The following is a 17,078-nucleotide window of genomic DNA, read 5'->3' as shown; positions in this document are numbered from 1 at the left end:
TGTTTAGTCTGAATTAAATAAAAAAAAAAAAATTGACCATTTCAACAATGACTTTCTGTCATGTTCTGTTTACATTTTACTAGCCATAAAGCAGCCGGCATAGCGGGGTTGCCAGGGTTGTCTGTTGTTGGGTGCAGCTACTGTAGGCTGGCACCGGGTGAAATGGAGCAATCCTGCAGCTGCGTTAACTGTCCTAGCAGCTGAGTGACCGGAGACGGCAGACACGTCAATATAGGCAGAGCAGTCACTGGATGGACTAAGATAAAGGAGTTCAACGGCATTAAGACGCGCACCCAAATGGCTACGTTTCTCCTTGATCGGGAAGCTAACTTTCATGTTTACTTAGCTGTAACGGTAACTGTCAGTCAAACTGGTGTGATTTTCCGGAGGGGACAGGTTTAAACAGGCTCAGACAGACTCCGGTCTCCTGTAGGCTACTGGACCGGGTCAGACCAACCTGGCAACCTGAGTGATTTTAATTATATTTTGTTGTTGCGACTACGATCTTGGGACACTAGATGGTGGTGTTTTGCTCATTCTCCATATTCAAACTTAAGTAAAAGAAATATGAGTCAACATTTTCATTTCTAAGTCTGGATAAACATAGTCAGGGGTGGAAAGTACCTCAGTAGGCTACATTTAGTCAAGTACTGTACCTAAGTACAAATTTACTTACTTTACTTTAGCCTATTTCTATTTTCTGCTTAGACTTCTAATCCACTAATTCTCAGATGAAATACTTTTTACTCCACTACATTTATCTGACAGCTTTTATAACTAGTTTTCACATTCAGATTAATACAAAATATAATCAACAAATATAATATTATATCAATAAGAAAATTCACAAGCTACCCAGCATTATGTAAAGTAATGCATCAATAAGTATGATTAAATAATATAAATTATCTTGAAATGGGCTGTGGACTGCGTAATGATCTGACTTCTTCCAAGACTGTAGATAGTTCCTAATTACGTGCATGAAAGTAGTCCACTCTATTTTTATTTTCTCGTTGTTAGATGTGCAGTATGTTCACATAGCTGATCAACATTTATTCATATAAACATTATTACAAAAAGTTGTATTGCAGATGATTCAAATAAAAAATGAATAGGGTAAATCAGAGTTGGTTCAGTTTAATAATTTAGGACTATCACACCAGGAATTGTGCACAACAATACAAAACTCACAGCAAAAATGGACTGAAGTTGACCAACAATTATATATTCAGGTCTCACTGAGCACATCTGTTACCTAATCAAGATAACTTACAATAAATATAAAGAAATGTAGCAAACATTACAGCCCATTCTCTGACAAAAATATCATATTTCACAAAAATATATAACTTTCTAGGTGTGCAACACAACTTTGATTTTCTCATAATAGTTGTATAATAACTATATCATTAAAGTGTTTGGGTTGTTTTTCTGGGTATGGCGTCACATCCCTGAGAAGGATATATTGGAAGAGCAGGGATTCATACATGTTTATCAATAAATAAATAAATAAATAACCCAAACTGTAATGAAAATAATGTTGGATTGACTTGATGGATCTAATGTTTATTCTGTCAAAATGTGTTTTTCTCTCTCATTTAAAAATTAAAATATTAATTTGAGTCCTTCAGTGCTGAATGTTGAGATTATCGATATACATGTGTGTGTTGCACAAAATAAATTACAATCTCATTAAATGCAGAATATGGAAATCCTGAAGTGCTGCTTATTTCAAAGAGGTATGGTATTGCACAGATAAAAGTAGACCATCTTGGTTATGTGAGTGAGGAGGTATTTCCTGATCCAGCAGGGGTTAGTGGGGTCATGTGCGAGTCCAGACCAGGTCAGGGCAGGGCAGGACCAGCAGCATCAGCAGTCCCAGTATGAGACACAGAGGACTGGGGCTCAGTGCCAGCCCCAGTGACTTCCCTACAGGAACACAGTGAAACCAATACCAATGTAAAGCCATACAATATATGATCCCTGTGGCTTATCTGTAGTTGCGTGTATTTCAATACACCCTCTAGAGGCGTTCAGATTTGTCCTTACAGTATTGGTACAATTTGGTTTCAGAGCTGTTATAACTATAAAACATTAAAAAGAAGAATAATTATCTCAAGTGAACCTGTTTTTTATATAATCCAAATACAAAGCTCACCATCATGTCATTTAACCCTATTAAAAACATATATGTAATTGTGAGATAATTATAGCACATATAAAAGCCTTAATTGGGTCCTATAATGCGTCCCAATTCCACACTACATACTACTCTAATTGGGTCCTATGTATAAAACGGATTTACAACATAAAAGATAAAAAATGAAAGCCCCTTTGTTTAGGTTTTGATCATATATGGCTTTGGTTAATGTGAGTGGTATATTTAGAAAACAATGCAGAGATCAACAAATAGACAAATTTCACCAGGATTTTCTTATTTTCCTACAGGAAAAATATTCTGGCATCAATTTGAAAGCTGCTACAATTATGTAAACATGCAACATATAGGGGATTTAAGTACACTCAAATATGTCTATATGCATTTTAAATTTGCTGCTGATACACAAAGGACATACAGGAGCTGCTTACAGCTGGACAAACAATTTAAAAAAAAATCACAGATGACAGTGAGACAGCTCCGGGATGATCCAGACAAGAAAACAAGAAAAATCAAGTATTACATCTATGGAAAAATATTTTTCTTTTCCTTTGTAGACGGAGTGCAATGGTCTAAGTTTATTTCCTTACCTCATCATGTGATTTCAACTCTACAACATCAGTGCATTTCTTGTATATTACCTCTTCAAAGATTATATTATGGACATCAGTCTATAACGTACTGTTGTGTATAGTATTAGTATGGAATTGGGACATCGGTTACACCAAAAACAATTAAGTAAGCTTCTGGAAAATGAACCTTCTTTGCAATAATCAATGAACAAGAGTTTCAACGATGTCAGTGGTTTACCTCTGAAGTCTATAGGCTTGTCCTCCCACAGCGTCAGCACCATAGCCAGAGCGTTCATCTGATCTTCTGACAGAGCAGAGATCTGCTCAACTGTTACTTCACTCGCCTGCTCATAGGATAACATTCTGAGCTGACTCTGGTCAAACACCACCTTTGATGAAATGACAAAACACACACATAGACACAACGAAACACAGGAGCAGATTGGCCGAGGCAAGAGGAGAAAACACGAGGAGCTATTAGAATAAATGCCCCAACATGAGAGGAAAATATGGTGTTAATAAAAAGCTCTGAAATCCAATAACATCACATGAGCTAATGCTGTTAATACTGTTTTTTGATGTTTTTATTTTATTAAACATTAACTTACAGCAAACTTATTAGGGTTTATCATTGAGATAGCTGCAGGTGTGATTCCTTCTATTTGTTCTTTCACCAAAGCTGACATCGCCATGTCTGGGAGACCAGCTGTAAAGAGTGCAAAATGTGAGTGAAGTTAAAAAAAACACTGGCATCCAGATAAAAGAGAGTAACAGAATACATACATACATACATATACATTAAGAGGGTGTCTAGAGAAATTGACCATAAAAACAAGGTGGCTTTATTTTAAGGTTGTGAGCTCTTAAAGTGCAATTCTATCGCAAAATCATCCCATGGTCAAATAATCCAAAGAGACAGTTTTTTTTATTACTATTAACAGAGATATCCTGGAAAGTCGTTAACAGCCGGCTGTTGCTAACACTAATTAACTAGGGGCAGTATGGTGAACGCATAAAATCGGCTTTTTTAACAACTAATACTGCTCAAAATAACACCAAACCTCTGCAGTAGCATGGGACGTAAAACATAAAACGAAGGATCAATGTGCTCCTTCCTTTGGGATTTTATTTGGTAATCGACTTGAATGGACTTTACTACGACAGAAGCTGGTACTGGGCAGTTGGTAAGTCTTTCAAAACGCTCTTTTAATAAACTCCAGGTTTGCTAACTACATTGCTGGCGCTTCGTTTCATGTTTTATGTTTCATGCTTCATGCTACTGCAGAGGTTTGGTGTTATTTTGAGCAATGTGGTTAAAAAGCCCTTTTAATGTCTTTACTGTAATGCCCCGAGCTAATCCGTGTTAGCCAGGGCTGGCTCTTAGCAACTCTCCCGGATTTCTCCGTTAATAGTTTATACATGAAAAAAACTGTCTCAATGGCTTATTTGATTTATGTAAGTGCCGAAAAAAACCATGGGATGATTTTGCGCTTGAATTACAATTTAAAGACTTAAAGGAGCAACACAAAAAAGATATCTGTGCAAGACAGATATTAAACCAGGTCCAGTTGACAGTATTGGGAATAGACAGTTTTTTTCCTTGCACAGTGTAATTCAGTACAGCAGTCTACAGTGCAATTAGGTACAGAATGAACATAACAGTATTCGTTTGAAAATATTGGAAATTGGTAAAAGTTTTACAGTGACAGACAGTGAATGCATAATACCTGCCAGAACTCCAATCTCAATGAAGACATCAGTTCCCCATGTACTTATGTGTCCAAAAGCAAGACTGTGGGACAGCAACCCAACAAGAGCCAGCAGCTGCTCCTCTGAGCAGGCCAGCCTGAGCTGACCCAGCCAGAGCACCGCCTTACTGCAGCCACCAGGGAGAGACACAGCACAGAGAGTGGAGGAGGGCGGGGGAATGTCAGCAGCAGAGCAATTCTCATTAAGGAGGCGTTCAAAAGTGCCTGGAAAAATGTCTTATTTTAAAAAAAAATCTGCTCACCTGAACTCTACGGCATTGAAAGAATTAATCTCTGTGGTTTTTGCTCCGCACACGATGTATCCCATGGCAACAAGTGTACTGGAGTCAAGCTGGCTCGGCCTGTGCTCGGTGAAGTTTAACACAGCAGTAAACAGTGCAGAAAGCTGGGATGAAAAGAAGAGTTATTAACCATACATGTTCTTTGAACACACACTCACATTTGGGACACCCAACTAAAATGAATGCAGTCTAAAACAACAGCCCTGCAAACAACCCGACTTTCTTTAAGATATTGTGTGTTTTGGGGACATTTTTAGAGGAGTTAAGTCAACTTTCAGGTCAATTTTTGTTACAATTGTGGAACATCAGTTGCTGGATATTGCCCTATTTATATAATGGTCATTTTTCAAAAATGTCCATATTTAATCCAATTAAAAGTATCGGTTGTTCATTTGCTTATTTGACTCACAGATTTGAACTTAATTCTTGTGTGGTTTTCAGTGTGCAGCCTACTGGTGCATTCATTTAGCAAACAAACACCTGCATTAAAGGTGTCTAGCTATACTTTCTGACAACTAATGAAATGTCATCTGCTCATCAGCGCTCATGGAATGATGCAAATTTTACACAGTGTTCTCAGACAATATAAATTTTAAAGCATTTTTTTCTGGGGTATAACAATAAGAATGTCAATTCTAGTCTTGACTGCTGTTCAAAGTTAAGTAAGTGTGAATAAGTAAGTATGTGATTTGTTAACTGCTGCACCTGTCTGTTGCTCCATCCCCTGACAGCACCCAGAGCAGCGATGCTCCGTCGCTCAGTCAGTCGGAGGCTGCTCAGCTCCTCTGGCGACAGCTCTATAGCTACTCCACCCAACTGAGCGATCAAAGACTGGGAGAATGACGAGGCGGGGCCGTACATCTGCACACACACAGTAAAGACGGAGCAGAAACACAGTATTAAAATCTAGACTGAGGAGGGGAAACTACCCTGTGCATCTTTGATTTAAACACATCTGAGGAGCTGTTAAATTGACTGGACAACGATCTCACCTGTTTGACCTTCTTCAGCACCTGTTGGCGCTGGTAGGATGCGAGGAACGGGTCCTGACCCATCAGCTCCAAACAATTGGAGAAGGCCGAGGAAGACATGCTCGTCAGGCTGTTGGAGGTCCAGGCAGAGGGAGCTGTCGTATGCAGAATCTCACAGGTAGGAACCATAGGAGACGCTGGTAAAAGGCACAAATATTTGATCAGGAGATGCTGTTGACATACAACATATGATTCATTTCCTATACACAAGTCCTAATTTTGACATGACTGCTGGACATTAAAGGACTAATTTGGTATGGAGCATCATCACAGTGACTCCAGGAAGTAAGAAATAGTATAATAAGTAATAGTTCCTAATGTAAAACAACATTGTGTTGTTTTTACACTTCTGTTTTTGTATGGATTAAACAAACAGGTTACAACAATTAAACAATTGTTCCCTTTCTGGCATTTTAAAACTTTTTTTTGTAAACTTGGCTTTGAGTATGGCACACTAAAATGTAAAATAAATCCAACGGGTGTTTTAACTCATCTATATTCAATTATCAAATACTTCTAATTCTTTCCAATTAAAATGATTTGACGAGCTTCTTGCCTGTCATCGGTCGCTCTGTTTCACTTGCGGTGTTCATGCTGTGTTCAAGTGCCATGGGAAGTCCGAAGTTTCAGACCTCCAACTAGGCAAAGTGCACTGGAATGCACTTTAATGCAGCATTTCTCTCTCAACGCACGTGTCAGGATAGGGGGAGTGTCAGAGGTCAGGCAGGGGGAAGAGAGAGGGAAGCGCTGAGTGCTCTAACTGACACATGCAAGAAAGGTAACAATTGCCTTAAGTTGGTGAGATTTATAGGTTAATTGTCAAACTATTCCTTTAGAGAGTACCACCAGGGAGAGATTTTAGGACCCAAAGTGATGCTCACGTGACGCAGGGTTTATTTTGAGGAAGCCCAGGAAAAACTGTAGAACAAACTGCTGCTTTTCAAAAAATCTCTGCCTCTCCTCCTCGTCTGCACAGTGCATCCCCACATCCCCACGTTCCCACTGACGCTGGCTCATGAACAGCTTCTCTATCCGGCCCACAGTCATCAGCGCCTGCGGGAACACAAACAACAACAACACAAATGGATCATGTAGGGACACACACCTGTGGCTTACGGGTAAACAGGAACTTCACCACCTGATCCTGACACCTGCTGGAGATGTGACACCTGAGGGATTCATTTACAGCCTAACCTACCATGGGATCAGGTAACAATCCCGATGCCTCCCGATTTCTGTACATCAAATGAATCTGTTACAGGAACGAGATATGTTCCTCAATCTGAGGATCGAACAGTCAGATAATCTCAGGACCAATCAAGATACCCAAACGAATAAAAACACAGCAGTAAACTCACAAAGGAAATCTCCTGCAGTTTGTCGTCAGGCAGGAAGAAGAGAAACCGGTCCACCTGACTGAGTGTTGTCTGGTTCCAGTTGTTGACTGGGCTGCAAGGAAACACAACAACACTTTGTTGTCGAGCTGGTATGAAGAGAACTTTTCTCAAATGAAATCTCCTTTTATACAGTATAGATAATTTCCATGATTTCACTCTTAGCTGAAAAGTTACATGTTTCACTGTATAGGTTGAGGAATCAACTCTGAATGTACATCGCAACAAGGCTGATTTAATAAACTCCCGGTTCACTAACTACGTTGTTGGTGCTTTGTTTTATGTGTAGGGACTCTTATCATGCTACTGAAGAGGTTTGGTGTTATTTTGAGCAGTTTAATTAGTGGTTAAAAAGCCATTTTAATGCCTTCCCCTTCCCCTGCCAGGAGCTAATCAGTGTTAGCCAAGGCCAGCTGTTAGCGACTCTCCGGGATATCTCCATTTATCGTTTATACACGAGATATGAAAAAGACCCAGTCGAAATTTCACTTTAAGTTAAGGTTGAAGTCTCAGTTTCGGTTTAAGGTGATAACATTACCCGAAGGCTTCTTGCAGGATAAGAGCCACGATGTCCATCTTGCTCTTGCTGTAGCAGAGCCCCCGGAGGAAATCCAGATTGTCGATGAAGAAGCTGCGGTCCAGCAGAATGAAAACCTCATCCGCTACAAACGTTGCCATAATGCCCAGTGAACGAAATTCCTCCTCAGTGAACAACCCTGTGTACATACCCTGCAGAGAAAGAGACCAAAAGCACTGTGCTCGCAGCAAATATGACCACCACAGAACTCCTATAAATCTTCTTCTCCTTTCTTTGCCTTTTAACTTTTCAAAATATAGCAACACAGTATGGCTCTACTGACCATCCTCTGCATTACTTTGTCCACCAACAGAGCCTGTTCTCTTCTAGACAGCAACAGAAAGTAATGAGGGTCCTGAACGATCATCTCCCTTAGAGTGTCCATCATGTCCGAGGGAAACTTCTTAATGGTGCTCACCCTGAAAGCAAACACAGCAACACACAAACAAAGTATTTTCCATTATATAATCAATAGAATCCTGCATCAAATACATATTTTATTTCCAAATGGAGTGAGTACCTTTGATATTAATTTGGTATAGTGTAGTTTCTTCAAACATGACAAGTACAGTACACTTGGGTTAAAGATATCTTTCCTGCATACATGCAAGTGATTTTACAGTGATTATTTATTCTTGTAATAATTTTTGAAATGCATATTAAGACATTATTAAGTGGAGCGATTTAATGTCAACTTCTGACTTACGGCATGGACAGGGCGATCTCAGCTCCAAGATCTTTGAGCAGCTCAGAGAAGAACTCAAACCTATACAGCTCCCTGATCACACACTTTTTCTGTCCAGAAGAAAAAAAAAACGCATCACAAAGGACTTATAGCACATGTATTATAGACAAATAAATGTTGAATGAAGTCAGACGGATGGCATCAATCAAACAGATAGGTTTACCAGTGAGGTGTGAAGAGGACTAGGCTGCTGCCTGAGGAGGACCAGGATCCTTCTCACCGCAGACGGTGAGGCATCGGCCCGGAAACGATCCTGTAGGAACTGGCAGCTCACACCCTGAGCCACAGTTCCCAGAGTCCTGATTACATAAAGAGCTGATTGTCAATAGATACACGTAGCTGTTACTAAGACTGTAAAGCCGCAAAGAACCAACACAGTTAAAAGAGACACTGCTGCCAGTAGTCTTTATACATTTTGGATACAGACAATGAGTGAGTACAGAGAAAAGAGTGTATGCACATTTATCACAGGAATGAATTGTACTTACAGGAACTCTTGTTCAATTAGGTTTGTTTCAAGCACCTCCTTGAATATTGCTTGAGCCTGGGGATTAAAATGGAGAAAATGTGTTAGGTTTATGCAGGTCCTGGGTTGCTTTCTTACACTATGTTTTTTCATGATCAGAGACGAGGGCAATCTGATATGAAGATTGGTTTTGTCTGTGTTGTTTGTATTCACGAGCGGGTCCATTCACAGTGTCGGTGATGATGACGTCTTCTCTTTTGCCTCTTTACTTAATAATTTAGCAGTTAATCAAGATACTGTCAAACACACCTTCTCATGACAAATAGAGGAAGCATATTTAATCAGAGGAAGCAAAAAGAGATCATGACACAGAGTAAAAGTCACAGGCTCCAAGTTAGATGCTTTCATCAAGTGTTTGTGAACTCACTCGAGACCTGATGGGCTATTCTGCCATGGAGCGGGAACACTTTTATTTTATGTTTATCTCTTTTCATCTATATATTGACACATTTCTTTTCTTCTATTTTTTGCTTCTTTTTTTTTAACTTGACCAATAAAGTTCCCATATTGTAAAACGAGTTTTATTAATTTTTATTATAAAGCAGGCTAAGGTGCTGTATAAATACTGTTAAAATATCTAAACACTCCACAGAGTCCATATTCAGAAACTGTGCCTTTAGACGAGCCGTCAAGACTTCTGTACTGTCCTACAAAGCCTCAGTGCAGTAACTACGAAAAAGATTAAGCAAAAATAAATGGCTTTAAAGGGTGTTTACTGTCCCAACAAATTAATATTTGCTACATTGATGATGGACTATGGTTTACTAGTTTGCCATTCAATAATTTGTATCCAAATCAATCCTAACCTAAATACTTTCAGGCCCCCTCAGTTGTGATGTTTGACAATATGACAGTTGTACTATGTTTATACAGAAAGTGCACGTATTCCCAAGCTGCAACAATGGTGCAGAGCCAGATGGGGGGTTGTGTCTAGATGGTAACCCTAGATTTGTGAAAACCTTAACAATCTAACCTTAAACATCATATTGGGTAACCATCCAGACACAAGTCAGAATCGAGGAAGACCCGAAAACCCTGACTAGAACGAGGAGACTGGGCTTGTTCACGAGAGGGTGTGCTCAAAGAGACAGGCACTGTGTATGTGTATGTAGGCATTGTCAAATCAAGTCAAATTCCTTGCAATGAAAATTGTCTGGCAATAAACCTGATTCTGATTCTGATTCTGACTAAAACAGAGTGTTTCAGACAGAGGGTGAATACAGGAATATTCAAACAAAAATTAAAGCATGTAAACATGTTCTAGCAGAAATCCAAAATACAAGTATGAACCTGAAAATGAGCATAATGTGGGACCTTAAATGTTACATAACTGGTCTGGTCTTGCACCCATGTAAACAAGTTTAAGTGTTTACTTGAGCTTCCTGTGATCAAAAGATTTATTTGAAATTGAGGCATTTTTACAGATAAGTGTAAAAGTTATTGAGATTTCCTGAAACTATTAATCTTCTTTCTTGTCAAATACCGAATACTTTTTTAGCTTGTGAAGCTTCTCTGATTTTTAACCAAACAAAACGAACTCTTTGGTTGAACTGTTTCGCTCCTGCATATGCACCCTGTGATGATGTCACATGAGCTGGCAACACATTTATTCATTTTAATACCATGGCTTCTACATTGTGTGTGTTGATGCATCATGGTCTGTGTGATACCTGCTGTGTGTTCCAGGGTTTTGTGGATATATGGGTGATGTTGTTCACCAGCAGACGAGTCCTGGGAAGGATACTGAGCAGGGGCGTGCAATAGAGCAGAGACTCCACACGATCCTGCCAAAAGACCACTTCTTTGAAGCCCTGGTCAGAAAAGGGGTGAGAAAACACACTGAGAAGTGTTGCAGCCGTCCTCCCTAGAAGTTGTCCAAAAGCTTATCATCAAATGTTAAATCTATCAAGTGAAAAGCTTTATCCTTTTAATTGCATTATATACAACACCCAGTGTTTGAAGTAAGTGACAATAACAAACAAAAAAACACTATAAGGACATAAATCAATTCTGCATTTGACTGTACATAAATTATTCCAATTTCATTTTTTTCATCCTTTTTGACTCTAATGAAAACACCTGATAAAACTTGAGCATTTCCATTCTTCAAACCAATATGAATGTGTCTCCCAGCGTGTGTGTATGTGTTGTACCCATAGTTTGGTGGAGATAGCATTGGCTTGTGGCGGGCTGAGGCCTGGTGTGTGTAGGGCCATGGCAGGGAGGGACGACAGCAGCCTGTCCGATGTGAGGGTCAACAAGGTCTCCGTCTTTATTCCCGAAATAAGGGAGCCGAGCTCCTGCAGCCGGCCTGGAGCGGTTAGCTGGGCAGAGGGGATGAAGGTGTGAGGCTCAGGGTGCAAAAATGCAGAGAGCATCGCAAAACTAAATCCACATTGTGATCCATTTACAAAATAACTCACAGTGCTACTTGAAGACATCTTGTCTACAATTATGGAAGCCTGAAAAACATAAAGAAAGACAGCGAATTGATAAAAAGTAATTACTTTTAAAGTGATCATTTCAACAGGTAATTGACTGGGATGACTTAACTATATATATAATGTATATATATATTATAAAATAAAGTTCCATGGGCTTGAACTAAGCTTTCCCACACACGTCATGTCCTGCTAAACTATGGGCATGTTCATAGAGATTAGTCCTCTCAAGATTCTTTGAGACGTAAAGAAGCAAGACAACATCTGTGAGTAGAGGTAAAAGTAAAAAGCTCCAGTTCACATGATAGCTTAAACCTTATGAGCCGTCTCATCTCAGAGGTCAATATGTTAAAGACCGCCTGTCTGCTGTTCCTCAAGCCAACAGCCCCGCCAGCTGCCAGGAAACCCAGCCATGTATACCAAATGGGGGCTTATCTTGTGAAAGGGATCTATTTGTCCCGCTTGTTTGCAATGTTGTTCTATACGTACATGCTACTACTGCTTCTGCTGCTTTTAACTACCGTGTGTCCTTTTACAGTCTTCAAACTGCATGACTTGTTTTTGTTTTGATGCATTTCAAGAAGCCTTTTCTAAGACTTTGGCCAGAGACTAGAGATGAAAAGCAGTCTTTTGCCTAATTCTGGCAATTATTTTACCATGTGTACTTCATTTCATTTGCACTGTCTCTTCTCAAATACTGAACTAACTGAACTAAACCCATGGAAGAAAAAATTGTGTATGTAAAATGTCAATACATCGTTTTATGGATGATGATTCCTACACGTTCCACTGTTACTGACCTTCATATATATATATATATATATATATATATATATATATATGTATATATGTGTGTGTGTGTGTGTGTGTGTGTGTGTGTCCTGCAGTTGTAAAGCGTCTTTAAGAACTTTAAAAATGCGCTAACAGGTTGAGTACGCATCTCTACCTGTGCAGGGCTGAATGAAACAGAGCTGAGGGCGGGGAGGGTGGCGAGCAGCTGCGATGGTGTGACATCCTGCAGGAATGTCACACCCAGCGAGGGCAGGAGGTGGCCGAGCTCTGCTAGTCGTTCAGGACTGAGCGAGGAGGGGACCTTTAACTCTGTGCTGTTCAGTAACAAACTGGAAATCTGGACATGAGATTCAGAACAAGCATAGTGACAGCACATGTATTATAAATAGTCCTTAAATGCATACATATTTGAAACAATAAGGAAACCACATATTAACTTGTCCTACCAGATGGCTGGGCAAGCTGAGTCCCTCTCGTGTGCAGTTCATAACGATGTCCCGGATGACACTGAACACCTCAGTGCCTTTGTAAACCAGGAGGTCCTCTGGGTCTGCCAGGCACGAGATATTACCCAGCCTAAAAGTACAGACACCGTTTTAACAACACACACCTCCGAGCAGATGAGAGATTTGCTTCCAAAAATCTAGATTTACACTTTGTATAAAGGTTCACCATGCATTATTGCCATAGCACATATGACCATAATATATCTGGAGGATGTTTAATTAAGTCTTCAAAAGCAAAAGACTCAGCTGTATCACTAGTACATTAGTTTAGATTGTAATATCTTGTCAGTAGATGTTTCTAATGGGTCTTTAGATTATTTATCTATTTGTTTCAAATGTGTTTGTTTTTGTTCTTTTGGTCACTTAATCAAAATCATTGACAACTAATTGTTCAGTAAAGTCATTCACCCTTCCAAAAATATATTTATTTTATTCTGGTACTGCCAGTGACTAAAATAACCCTTCAACATTACTGCCCACAAGTTTCACTTGTATGCGGTATGTATGTATGCAGCCATAAAGTGTTGGGTATAACTGTTTATATGTCCATATTCATGTAATATTATCTAATTATGGAAGCAACATACACACACTCCGTTTAGGCAACAAATTATTGCTTTATGCTTATATACAGGGGTCAGAAATTAACCTGAAACATCAATCAAACTAAATATTTTGCCAGGTTTTATCTAAGGTTGCACCTACTGAGCTCATGTCTAATAAACAGTGTACATTCATTCCCAACCTGGTAAAATCCTGAACTGCCAGGTTTCTGTAGGTGCCGATGAGGCTGTGAGCTATGAACTCCTGCTTTAGAGAAGTGAGAGTGTTTCTCTGCAACACATCCAGCCCGTCCAACAGCTGGAGAGAAACATGATGACAGAAATACAGTAATATCATCTCTGTCTGAATATGTGACATTAAATACTTCTTTGAAAATGTGAGAAATTACATTTTAGAAAATAAATAATTCAAGTCTTCACATCCAACATAATCATGAAGTCATTCAAAGGAAGTTTGCCGTTTTTGAGAAACATTACTTGGGGAAATACTCTAAATCTTCTAATATATGTCAGGTACAGATAGCTTGATTCCACTCTTATGTCCGTATGTGAATTATGTCCTCTAGCAGACAGTTAGCTTAACTTAACATAGTGTAAAGAGTGAAAATGGGGACAAAGGTGAGTCTGGCTCTGTACAAAGGTAACAAAGTCTGTTTATGAGTACCTCTAAAGCTCTGAATTGAACCAGTTCTTGTTTAATCTAATGTATACAAAAACATGTCAAAACTATTAATTGTGGTTGTATTGTGGGTTTGCGCTAAGCTACATAAGCTAACTGGCTGTAGCTTTCTTTAAAGGTGTGATCACATCAGCTTTGTTTAGTCCGGTGGGACTGAACCCCTGAACCGTTTACTTCTTCGGTGCAGTTTGGTTGGGTTTGAACACCGTAATCGACATTTCTGGTGTGAATTTCATTCGAACCTATCACAGGAAGCAAACCATTTTATGTGTCATTCCGCTGGTTAAGAAACGTTTTCTATTCCTGTTATTGGTGCCTGACCTGACCTGGACTCTGGACGAAGTGAGATGTCTCCTGAATATTTGGGCTGAAGAGAACGTGTCTCCATTGATCAATCTCGAAATTATTAACTTATTTAATACCTGCTTTCTTACGTGACGTTTATATGGGTCCTCTAAAGTCTACTGATGCACTTGAGATTAACACCAACATAAACCGATAGTGCTCCATGACGTTTGTCCTAAGCATTTCCCAAATCTTAAACTATTCCTTTAAAGCCTTTAAATTCATGGTTGAGCACTGAAATGTCAGTAACCCCTTTATCTTCAGGTCATTCTTAATTCATGCGTTCCTATCTTTACTTATTGAACATTAGCTACAAGCATATGACACACATGGTGGTGACAGAGAAAGAAGAGTCTGTCTGTGCTTTCCTTTGACCAGAATGTGACAAGTAGCTGCTGTGGCCTGAGGCTAATCGAACTGACTGAGTCCTGGCTTCTCAGGTTTCCCAGCCAGGTGTCAGAGCTCAGAGGGCTGTTACCTGAGCAGATGAGAGGTGTTGGAATTTGTGGAAGGGCAGGTAGGCGATCAGGTTCCCTGTTCCACTGATGAATGACTGATCTCTGATGATGTAGGAGGGGGGCATAGCTTTGCTGTACCACATGCCAAATGCCAGCCGCTGGTCCAGAGTCAAGTGCTTCAAGAGTCTGTTTATGGTTTCCCTCCTAAAAAAAAGTTTTGTTTAAACTTGTGTGATGTACAGGAACTGTTGATTTGTAAAATCCATCCATTCATTCATTCATTCATTCATTCATATTCAACCGATTGTCCCTATTTGGGTCGCGGGGGGCTGGAGCTGATCCCAGCTGACATCGGGCGTGAGGCGGGGTACACCCTGGACAGGACGCCAGTCTATCACAGGGCACATAGAGACAAACAGAGACAGACAACCATTCTCACTCACATTCACACCTACGGGCAATTTAGAGTCATCAATGAACCTAACACGTGCATGTCTTTGGACTGTGGGAGGAAGCCGGAGAACCCGGAGAGAACTCACGGAGACACGGGGAGAACATGCAAACTCCACTCAGAAGGGCCCCTTCTGAACCAGGAACCATTCAAACCAGGAACCCTCTTGCTGTGAGGCGACAGTGCTAACCACCACACCACTGTGCCGCCAATGCATGTTGAAGCTTTGTAACAGTTTTATTGAATATTTGCGTGTGGCTTGAAAGATTGCATTTAAATTTGAACACAGATTTTTGTGTGATGTGAGATCCAGTGATTCACGTGTGAACTTGTGATATCACGACAATCCAGCTGCCATGCATGGTCAGGAGGGATAACATACCATTTATTGCCCTAATGACAAAGTCACACTACCCGACTTTAGACCTGATTGTCTGCTTGCCGACAGCTCCCCTATAAAAGCCACAGATCGGAAGCAAATCTGAACATGAGGGCGATGTGTGAACTTTTTAAAGCTGAGTGGCTAGCTGGTGTCTTGCAGACACACTCCAGGTATCTACAGACGCACAAGGTACCCTTGAACATTGGTTTCAAATGCACCTGGTTTTCAACTGTAAACTTATTCACAGCGAGCCGCACTTCGCTGCAGCTTGGTGTGTCTTCACCATCAAAGATGAAAACACTAGCAGCAGATAAACAACTAATTCTAACTAATTGTTCCAGAAAAACATGTTCCTCTGCTAATGACATCATGCATATAAACTTCAACAGCATCACAAATTTAAGAAACCAAGGAAACAATTTGCGTCATTCACACACAAATTATACTGCTGTTAATGACACAATAATCTTTAATAATTGCATCTTAAAATAATCATTATTGGACTCACAACTAATGAGTATATTGGGTCACTGTAATGATTAAACAACATCATGACTTACACATTGACGTTGTTCTGTAGTGAGGGTAAAGCTTGGATGTGAGCTGGGCTGGCTGCAGCCAGCAGAGGAGCGAGCTCAGAGAAAAGACTACCATCTTTTACCAGGTGGGTCTGGAACAGCACTGACACCATGGTGGACAGGTACTTATCGGGCAGCTGTCAAAAACAAGTGAATTACAGTTCTGTCTCAGCAAGATTCAAGACTGAACAGATGGTAAAGTGGTGAAACAGAGGACTATGAATTCCAGGAAAAGACGGCTAAATGTGGTCAGTTTAGGTTTCACATGGCTCTGTAACGGCATGCTTATTCACCTGCAGTGTGTCCTTGTTTCTGCTGTAGTACTGAAGGATCAGTCTGACGGTGGTGATGTGAGTTGCGCTGAGAACTGAACTCAGCCTGCTCATTGGTATACTGAAGTACTCCTTAAGACATAAGCACATGAGGAAATGATTCCAAATAAAAATGAAAAACATATAATGAAGACATATATAATGGAAGGGTGAAGGAAGTCTACAGCCATGCAGCTGTGTGAGGCTGTACATAGGTACAGCTTTGCTTTGAGCTAAATGCTAATGACAGCATGTTCACGTGCAGGACAGATATAATATTCATCATGTTCACCATTTTAGGTTATTGCGTTGGCATGCTAACATTTTCTAATTAGCACACACAAAGTACATCAGGGGCTGATGGTAATGCCCTTGGTTTAGGCATTTGGTCATAAACCAAAGTATTGGGCATTATAGAATTTTGACGTAATGACAATACGACAATACCAGCGAAGAAATCAGGGGACCTCCAGTCATTAGGATTCATCCTCCGAGTGTCTGATTTTTTTCATAGAAATC

The sequence above is a fragment of the Echiichthys vipera genome (genome assembly GCF_963691815.1).
Source record: "Echiichthys vipera genome assembly, chromosome: 1".
In the NCBI taxonomy this organism is placed as follows: Eukaryota; Metazoa; Chordata; class Actinopteri; order Perciformes; family Trachinidae; genus Echiichthys; species Echiichthys vipera.
Note: the sequence above shows the minus strand (reverse complement) of the source record.